This window comes from Aethalodelphis obliquidens, unplaced genomic scaffold (assembly GCF_003676395.1).
Source record: "Aethalodelphis obliquidens isolate GAN/ISIS:26980383/991018 unplaced genomic scaffold, ASM367639v1 scaffold45, whole genome shotgun sequence".
Taxonomy (NCBI): Eukaryota; Metazoa; Chordata; class Mammalia; order Artiodactyla; family Delphinidae; genus Aethalodelphis; species Aethalodelphis obliquidens.
Genome location: NW_020837989.1, coordinates 12,455,064 through 12,464,639, shown reverse-complemented (window position 1 = coordinate 12,464,639; position 9,576 = coordinate 12,455,064). Strand labels below are relative to the sequence as shown.

At 44.7% G+C, this 9,576-nt stretch overlaps 1 pseudogene; it reads left to right on the top strand.

The window, feature by feature from the left end:
- The first annotated feature begins 506 nt into the window (after positions 1-506).
- On the top strand, positions 507-5,159 carry LOC113606776 (ubiquitin carboxyl-terminal hydrolase 25 pseudogene; annotated as a pseudogene).
- The last annotated feature ends 4,417 nt before the right edge of the window (positions 5,160-9,576 follow it).

The window sequence follows — 9,576 nt, the reverse complement described above, 5'->3', positions numbered from 1 at the left end:
AAAATATTAACTTACATTCCTATAGCCTGTTTGACTGATATTCTGCTGGCTTTCATAAGCAGGACAGTAGCCATTATAAAATATTAAATATTATTTAGTTTTCATAAATAGGCACTGCCTTGAGCTCTCCAAGGAAACCCTTTCCCACTATCTCCAGCAGTAAAAGTGTTAGTAACTGGCACATCCACTACCTCTAGGTTCCCACAGCTGCTATTCTTTATGACTGGCTGATGCACAAGACAGTCAATGTGCCCAATATATCTGTACTTGCCCCCCACCATAGATTCTCCAAGTAATCCCCGAGGGCTAGCCCTACTGTCTCCAGGCACTCCTCCAGGCCCTGGGAATCCCTGGCCATCCTGATACCCACATATAAGAGCAGCCAATTCACTATGCTCCCATATGCCAAGATCTGTTCCACCTGCCAGAGTGTGTTCTGATCCGGCAGAAGTTGGGTGGCGGATGCCTTTGGTGGCATTCCTTATACCCACGTGGGCAAGCCCTCCATGCCCATCTGGACCACAGAGGCTGTGACTGCCCACCTTGGTCCGGCACTCCCTAGAATCATCTCTGTGTGGCCACTTGTGGAAAATGAAGCCACCGTGAGCCAGGCTCTGAGAGAACCAGAGAAAGATGGGGATGGCAGACGGTCAGGCCAGACGACAGTAAGAGCCACTAAAGAAGAGGAGAGTACTTTTTGTAGTAATTTATTTTAATTTTTATAATTACTATGATTTTCCTCATTTCACAGGTAAGGAAACTGAGGAATGAAGAGGCCATTTAAAACGTCAGTGACAGCAGGTGTGTACTTAACCTTCACACTCACCACCTCTCATTTGACCGGAAGTATAGTTTCAACTTAATTAAAAATGACATTCCAGGGACTTCCCTGGTGGTCCAGTGAAGAATCTGCCTTACAATGCAGGGGATGAGGGTTCGATCCCTGGTCAGGGAACTGAGATCCCACATGCCACGGCGGCAGCTAAGCCCAAACGCCGCCACAACTACAGAGCCCACACACTCTGGAACTCGTGCACCGTAACTACAGAGCCCATGAGACCTGGAGCCTGCACACCACAACTGGAGAAGAGAAAACCTGCATGCCACAACTAGAAAGAAGCCCACGCACCACAACGAAGAGCCCACATGCCGCAACGAAGGATCCCACGTGCCTCAACTAAGACGCTGTGTGCCACAACTAAGACCTGACACTGCCAAAAATAAATAAAGTCTAAAAAAAAATGACATTCCAGTAAATTATTTTCATGGCTTAGTTGATGGGACAGAATTTGACCATATAAAAATCTTTGGCAACATTATAAAATCTAGGAAAAATTTCAACATAATTGCTTAGTTCAACGGAAGCTGAAAAAGTTCTTAGCACCATGAAAAACATTACTGATTTTTAAGAAAGTCTCCATTTTTTAAAAACATCTTTATGGGAGTATAATTGCTTTACAATGGTTTCTGCTTTATAACAAAGTGAATCAGTTATACATATGCTCCCATATCTCTTCCCTCTTGCGTCTCCCTCCCTCCCACCCTACCTATCCCACCCCTCTAGGTGGTCACAAAGCACCGAGCTGATCTCCCTGTGCTATGCCGCTGCTTCCCACTAGCTATCTATTTTACGTTTGGTAGTGTATATATGTCCATGCCACTCTCTCACTTTGTCACAGCTTACCCTTCCCCCTCCCTATATCCTCAAGTCCGTTCTCTAGTAGGTCTGTGTCTTTATTCCCGTCTTACCCCTAGGTTCTTCATGACTTTTTTTTTTTCTTAGATTCCATATATATGTGTTAGCATACGGTATTTGTTTTTCTCTTTCTGACTTACTTCACTCTGTATGACAGACTCTAGGTCCATCCACCTCACTACAAATAACTCAATTTCGGTTGCGGGGAGGGGAGGGGAGGGAGTCGCGGCGGGAGGAGGAGGACAGCGCCATTCCGGCAGCTCCCTCTGTCCCTTCTCCCTTCCCCGCAGTGGCCCGCGAGCCGCCAGCGAAGGAGCGCGCGCGTGACGCGTCCGGGTTTGCTCGCGTCCTCCCGCGCCGAGCGTCCGCCGCCCGCTCATGGCCCGGGCCGCGGCCGACAAGCCGCGCTGAGGCGGGCCGCGCGGAGTCGTGGGGCCGCCGCCGTGGCTCTCGCTGTCTGCGCCTCGCCGCCATCGCCTTCGCGCCTGGCTGGCGGGGACGCTGTCCTCCCCGGTCGTCCGCGCCGCTCCCTGGAGCTCGGCGGAGCGTGGCAGTCAGTGCCGGCGGAGGCTCGAGGAGCCCGACGCCGCCGCCGGTGTCGCCGCCGGCGCTGCGGGGGCCATGACCGTGGAGCAGTGCTGCAGCAGAGCGCGGCGCAGAAGCACCAGCAGACGTTTTTGAACCAGCTGAGAGAAATTACTGGGCTTAATGATGCCCAGATATTACAGCAAGCCTTGAAGGATAGTAACGGAAACTTGGAACTAGCAGTGGCTTTCCTTACTGCGAAGAATGCCAAGACCCCTCAGCAGGAGGAGACAACTTACTACCAAACAGCGCTACCTGGCAATGATAGATACATCAGTGTGGGAAGCCAAGCAGATACTTATGTGATTGATCTCACTGGAGATGATAAAGATGATCTTAAGAGAGCAATTACCTTGAGTTCGGCAGAATCAAACAGGGCATTCAGGGAGACTGGAATAACTGATGAGGAGCAAGCCATTAGCAGAGTTCTTGAAGCCAGCATAGCAGAAAATAAAGCATGTTTGAAGAGGACACCTACTGAAGTTTGGAGAGATTCTCGAAACCCTTATGATAGAAAAAGGCAGGACAAAGCTCCTGTTGGACTAAAGAATGTTGGCAATACTTGCTGGTTTAGTGCTGTTATTCAGTCCTTATTCAATCTTTTGGAATTTAGAAGACTAGTTCTGAATTACAAGCCTCCATCAAATGTTCAAGATTTACCCCGAAACCAAAAGGAGCATCGGAATTTGCCTTTTATGCGTGAGCTTCGGTATCTAGTTGCACTTCTTGTTGGTACTAAAAGGAAATATGTTGACCCATCAAGAGCAGTTGAAATTCTTAAGGATGCTTTCAAATCAAATGCCTCCCAGCAGCAAGACGTGAGTGAGTTTACACACAAATTATTAGATTGGTTAGAAGATGCCTTCCAAATGAAAGCTGAAGAGGAGACGGATGAAGGGAAGCCAAAGAACCCCATGGTAGAGTTGTTCTGTGGAAGATTCCTAGCCGTGGGAGTGCTTGAAGGTAAAAAATTTGAAAATACTGAAATGTTTGGTCAGTACCCACTTCAGGTCAATGCATTCAAAGACCTACATGAGTGCCTAGACGCTGCCATGATTGAAGGAGAAACTGAGTCTTTACATTCAGAAAATTCAGGGAAGTCTGGTCAAGAGCATTGGTTTACTGAACTACCACCTGTGTTAATGTTTGAATTGTCAAGATTTGAATTTAATCAGGCATTGGGAAGACCAGAAAAAATTCACAACAAATTGGAATTTCCTCAAGTTTTATATCTGGACAGATAACATGCATAGAAACAGAGAAATAACAAGAATTAAGAGGGAAGAGATCAAGAGACTAAAAGATTACCTCACAGTATTACAACAGAGACTTGAAAGGTATTTAAGTTATGGTTCGGGTCCCAAACGATTCCCCTTGGTGGATGTATGCGTTGGAATTTGCCTCAAGTAAACCTGTTTGCACTTCTCCTGTTGATGATATTGATGCTAGTTCCCCATCTAGTGGTTCTGTACCATCACAGACATTACCAAGCACAACAGACCAGCCGGGAGCTCCTTCTTTAGAACTGCCAAGCACATCACCTGCATCAATAGCTGCCCTTTCCTCGAGATCAGTAATACACAAACCATTCACTCAGTCTCAGATACCTCCAGATTTGCCCATGCATCCAGCACCAAGGCACATAACAGAAGAGGAACTCTCTGTGCTAGAAAGCTGTTGACATCGCTGGAGGACAGAAATAGAAAATGACACCAGAGATTTGCAGGAAAGCATATCTAGAATCCATCGCACAACAGAACTAATGTACTCTGACAAATCTATGATACGAGCTCCTCATCGCTTACATGCTGTTTTAGTTCATGAAGGCCAAGCTAATGCCGGGCGCTACTGGGCATACATTTTTGATCATCGTGAAAACAGGTGGATGAAGTACAATGATATTGCTGTAACAAAATTATCATGGGAAGAGCTAGTGAGGGACTCTTTTGGTGGTTATAGAAATGCCAGTGCATACTGTTTAATGTACATAAATGATAAGCCCCAATTCTTAATACAAGAGGAGTTTAATAAAGAAACTGGGCAGGCCCTTGTTGGAATAGAAACACTACCACCAGACTTAAGAGATTTTGTTGAGGAAGACAACCAGCGATTTGAGAAAGAACTGGAAGAAGGGGATGCACAGTTTGCCCAGAAAGCTTTGCAGGAAAAACTTTCAGCATCTCAGAAATTGAGAGAGTCAGAGTCTTCTGTGACAACAGCACAAGCAGGAGAACCAGAATATCTAGAGCGGCCATCAAGAAGTGATTTCTCAAAGCACTTGAAAGAAGAAACTATTCGAATAATTACCAAGGCATCACATGAGCATGAAGATAAAAGTCCTGAAACAGTTTTACAGTCGGCAATTAAGTTGGAATATTCAAGGTTGGTTAAATTGGCCCAAGAAGACACCCCACCAGAAACAGACTATCGTTTACATCATGTAGTAGTCTACTTTATCCAGAATCAGGCTCCACAGAAAATCACTGAGAAAACATTGCTAGAACAATTTGGAGATAGAAATTTGAGTTTTGATGAAAGCGGTCACAACGTAATGAAAGTTGCTCGAGCCAAAACTGACATGATAAAACCTGAAGAAGTAAACTCGGAGGAGTATGAGGAATGGCATCAGGATTATAGAAAATTCAGGGAAACAACCATATATCTCATAATTGGGCTAGAAAATTTTCAAAGAGAAAGTTATATCCGTTCTCCCTCTATCCGTCCTTCCTTCCCTTCCTTTTTTATTATTTTATTTATTTATTTTGCAGGAGATGGGGCTAGCCCTCAGCATCCCTCCCTGGGAGAACCAACACTCCCTTACTTCATGTGGTCCTGGCAGAATGCATCAGGACACATTCTATAACATTAATTAAGAAAGAAAAAGAGGGGAAAAAAAAAAACCCTAACAACCAGACTCACATAATAAGACATTTAGAACTGTGAGATAACAATCTCACCAAATAAGAAGCCAAAAGGGAAAACAATTCAATAACATTAACGTCCTCTGTTCTTCAATGAGCTAAGGAACCTTTCCCTAAAGCAATCTCATCCCCGGCAGACTTCCATTCTGCCTCTTGGCCAGAACTGAGCCACACACATCCTTCTAAGCCGTGTACTTCCATAGGGGAAGGAATTGTCTCAGTGATGTAGATTCATCATGACACTCCTGAGATTCCAGAGCACCCCTAGTGAAACTTCATCAGCCCAAAGGCAGAAAAGTTACCACTTGGGCTTAAGTTCTACATTCACTAGAAAAATTCATAAAGGTAGACCACAGGAAATACTGTCAAATAAAGCAAGCGTTCATCTCTCAACCCTGATAAATGTACACTAGCCATGCAAACAGGAAGCTGGGAACGAACTGGGAACTAGATTTGCCGTTCCTTTACTGGTGTGTGTAGCACCCACTGGCCATCAAGTAACAAGTGTGTCCAGCCTTTGGAAAATGCCAAATAGCCAAGCAAACATCATCTATTCAGAGCAGACAACTGGTGGTACTACTTACAGCTGTTAGGAATTTTTTAATGCAAATGATTTTAAACTCAGCTCAAAAGGCTTGAGCAACCCACTCAGCGTGACTTTCAGTGAAGTTTGCTGATTTAGCAGCTCAGACATCATCACCAAGAACACTTGCTGCCTGGTCTTCTTTCCGTCTCTTAGCTCTGCCTCCCATGGGGTCAGCCTTATCATCAGACTCCAGATGGCAGACACACCCCACATATACACAACAGCTTAACCTTTACTCTTACGGCAAAATGGCTGCTTCAATTCCAGGTCCCACATCCTCATCCTAAATTATCTATGGCAAAGAAAATACCAGTTCCCATAGCACATACCCTGGTCCTGGGACCTTTCTTTGTCCTAAAATGAGTCAACTGACTAAACCCAAATTAATAACTGTAACCAGGGGGAAGACTACACAGGTTGGCGTGGACCCATCAGAGCCTACTTTTTGAACTGTGTGTGGGATCAGTCCCACCCCAAAACCACACAGAAAGGGGATATGTTCAGGGCATATCAGAGGGAGAAGGGGAGGAGAGAGGAATGGTTATTCGAGTGACAAACAACAAATTTCCACCACACCTGTCCTCCACACCTGAGTTCCTCTAGATAAAGGAATTCTTCCAGCAAGTCCACAGTTTCCAGAGCTATTCCAGAACTACATTTTACAAAACCACATGTCTCATTTTACTCCTTCAACTAAAGAGAAAAAAAATCCATAAAATCACAGCATATTTTATTCAACAAGTGCCCCAGAATCAGAGTCATGGTACCCGGGGTGTCCTCCTGGGTTGGCACAGGAGTGGGTTTTGCAGCAACAGCCATCACTGACGCAACACCATGTCACAGCCGTTTCGGGATGCATGTTCACTGGGCTGCAACCACTGCTAATCAAGCTTGGAGATTCAGTTACTGGCATCAGACACAGGGATGCGAGACAAAAGCCAGGCTAAGGGACAATATCCACAGATTGGCATGTGGATCATTTTCACTCAATTTCCCTCCGTGGATGGATCAAAGTACTCTAAGCACAGCAATCAACCAGGAGAAAATTCCAAAACCTGCATCTGTCCATCCAGCTCCCAGCCTGGAGACAAAGTAAAAGACACCAAGGGAATTCCCAGCTTCCAGTAATATATAAAGCAACGAGATAAAAATGAGTGAACCACCATCTGCAGCCAATGTTACTGTTGTAACATTGAATGTTAGATTCAATAGAATTCAAATAGAATGTTACTGTTGTAACATCCCAAGTGCAAGGCAGTTAACCAACAGCAGTCTGCTGTACTCAAAACACGCCTGGGATTGGAGTTTGTAGACTTATATTTTACCAATTATTTTGCTACTTGGGTAATTCACTTGGTGTCTCTGAGACTCAATTTCCTCCTCTGTAAAATGGGAGCACTTTAATGAAGCTGATACATTTTGAAGTAGCTGTGTAATTCACAATTACCCCACCTAACTCTCCCCGATTTATAGAGGTGCCATTTTGTAAATGCTTCCCCAGCAGCTGTTTTCTATGAAAGTTACAGGTGATCGGACCAGGAGTAAAATCTGGCCAATACTGGGCCAAATACATTACTCTTCCTCATAATATTTAGAATTGGGCCCAAAAGGGAACGATTAAACTCCTTCAGAGTGGTGGGGCCAGTAATGCGGAACCTCATGCTATTAGCAACCAGAGTCCACTTGTACTGACCAGCAGAGGAAGACGATCTATGCAAAAAGATTAAAAAGTAGACACACAAAGGGGCTGAGAGGGGACCATGAGACTACTTTCCAGGCCCTTCCAGCTATAGCCCTGCTCAAGAGTTCCATGGCAAATCCCATAATCTTAAATCAATCCTCCTAAATCCCCTTTTCTTCTTTAAGACATTTAAGTTGGTTTCTATTACTTGCAAGAAAATAGTTTTAATGAACTCATAATGTCTATCTCACTGGGTGGCTGTGAGAATTAAATGAGATAATAATGCCTTGTAAATGGAAGGTACTTACAAAAACTGGTAAGGACAATAAATATAGTGACTGACAAAGACACAGACCTGGACAAGTGTCCTGTTTTGCTAATGAAAAACAAATTATTTTGGAGAGAGGAATTTCTTGATATGGAAGGATGTTTAAGATGTATCATTACTCAATACTCTGTAATAACCTATATGGGAAAAGAATCTGAAAAAGAATAGATATATGTATACATATAACTAAATCACTTTGCTGTACACGTGGAACTAACACAACATTGTAAATCAAATATACTCCAATACAAAATTTTTTTAAATAAAATAAAATAAAAAGATGTATCAGTAAGCAGGTGATCAGGTTACCAACATAGACATTATTTATATCAGACGTTGGCAAAATTTTAGGGTACACTACTGTTACATCTAGGAAGCAGCCATAAATAGTATGCAAACAACTGAGTGTGGCTGTGTCCAAAAAGATTTTTTCATGGATGCTGAAATGTGAATTTCATATAACTTCACATGTCACAAAATAATATTCTGTTGATTTTTTTCAACCATTAAAAAATAAAGTGTAAAATATATTCTTTGTGCACTGTACATACACAAAAACACACACGACTTTGAAAGTCCTACTTCAATAAAAACAAAAATAAACAAATGGGACCTAATTAAACGCAAAAGCTCTTGCACATCAAAGGAAACAGTAAACAAAACGAAAAGACAACCCTCAGAATGGGAGAAAGTATTTGTGAACGATGTGACCAACAAGAGATTAGTCTCCAAAATTTACAAACAGCTCATGCAGCTCAATATCAAAAAAACAACCCAAACAAAAAATGGGCAGAAGACTTAGACATTTCTCCAAAGAAGACATACAAATGGCCAAGAGGGACATGAAAAGATGCTCAACATCACTAATTATTACAGAAATGCAAATGAAAACTAAAGTGAGATATCACCTTACACCAGTCAGCATAGCCATCATCAAAAAGTCTACAAACACAGCTTCCAGGAAGATGGCGGAAGCATAAGATGGGGAGATCACCTTCCTCCCCACAGATACACCAGAAATACATCTACACGTGGAACAACTCCTACAGAACACCCACTGAACGCTGGCAGAAGACCTCAGACCTCCCAAAAGGCAAGAAACCCCCCACGTACCTGGGTAGGCAAAAGAAAAAAGAAAGAACAAAGACAAAAGAATAGGGACGGGACCTGCACCAGTGGGAGGGAGCTGTGAAGGAGGAAAGGTTTCCACACACTAGGAAGCCCCTTCGCGGGCGGAGACTGCGGGTGGCGGAGGGGGAAGCTTCGGAGCCATGGAGGAGAGCACGGCAACAGGGGCGCGGGGGGCAAAGCGGGGAGATTCCCGCACAGAGGATCGGTGCCGACCAGTACTAACCAGCCCCAGAGGCTTGTCTGCTCACCCGCCGGGGCAGGCAGGGCTGGAAGCTGAGGCTCGGGCTTCGGTCGGATCCCAGGGAGAGGACTGGGGTTGGCGGCGTGAACACAGCCTGCAGGGGGTTAGTGTGCCACTGCTGGCCGGGAGGGAGTCCAGGGAAAAGTCTGGAACTGCCGAAGAGGCAAGAGACTTTTTCTTCCCTCTTTGTTTCCTGGTGCTCGAGGAGAGGGGATTAAGAGCACTGCTTAAAGGAGCTCCAGAGACTGGCACGAGCTGCGGCTAAAAGCGCGGACCCCAGAGACAGGCATGAGACGCTAAGGCTGCTGCTGCCACCAACAAGAAGCCTGTGTACGACCACAGGTCACTCTCCACACACCTCTTCCGGGGAGCCTGTGCAGTCCGCCACTGCCAGGGTCCCGGGATCC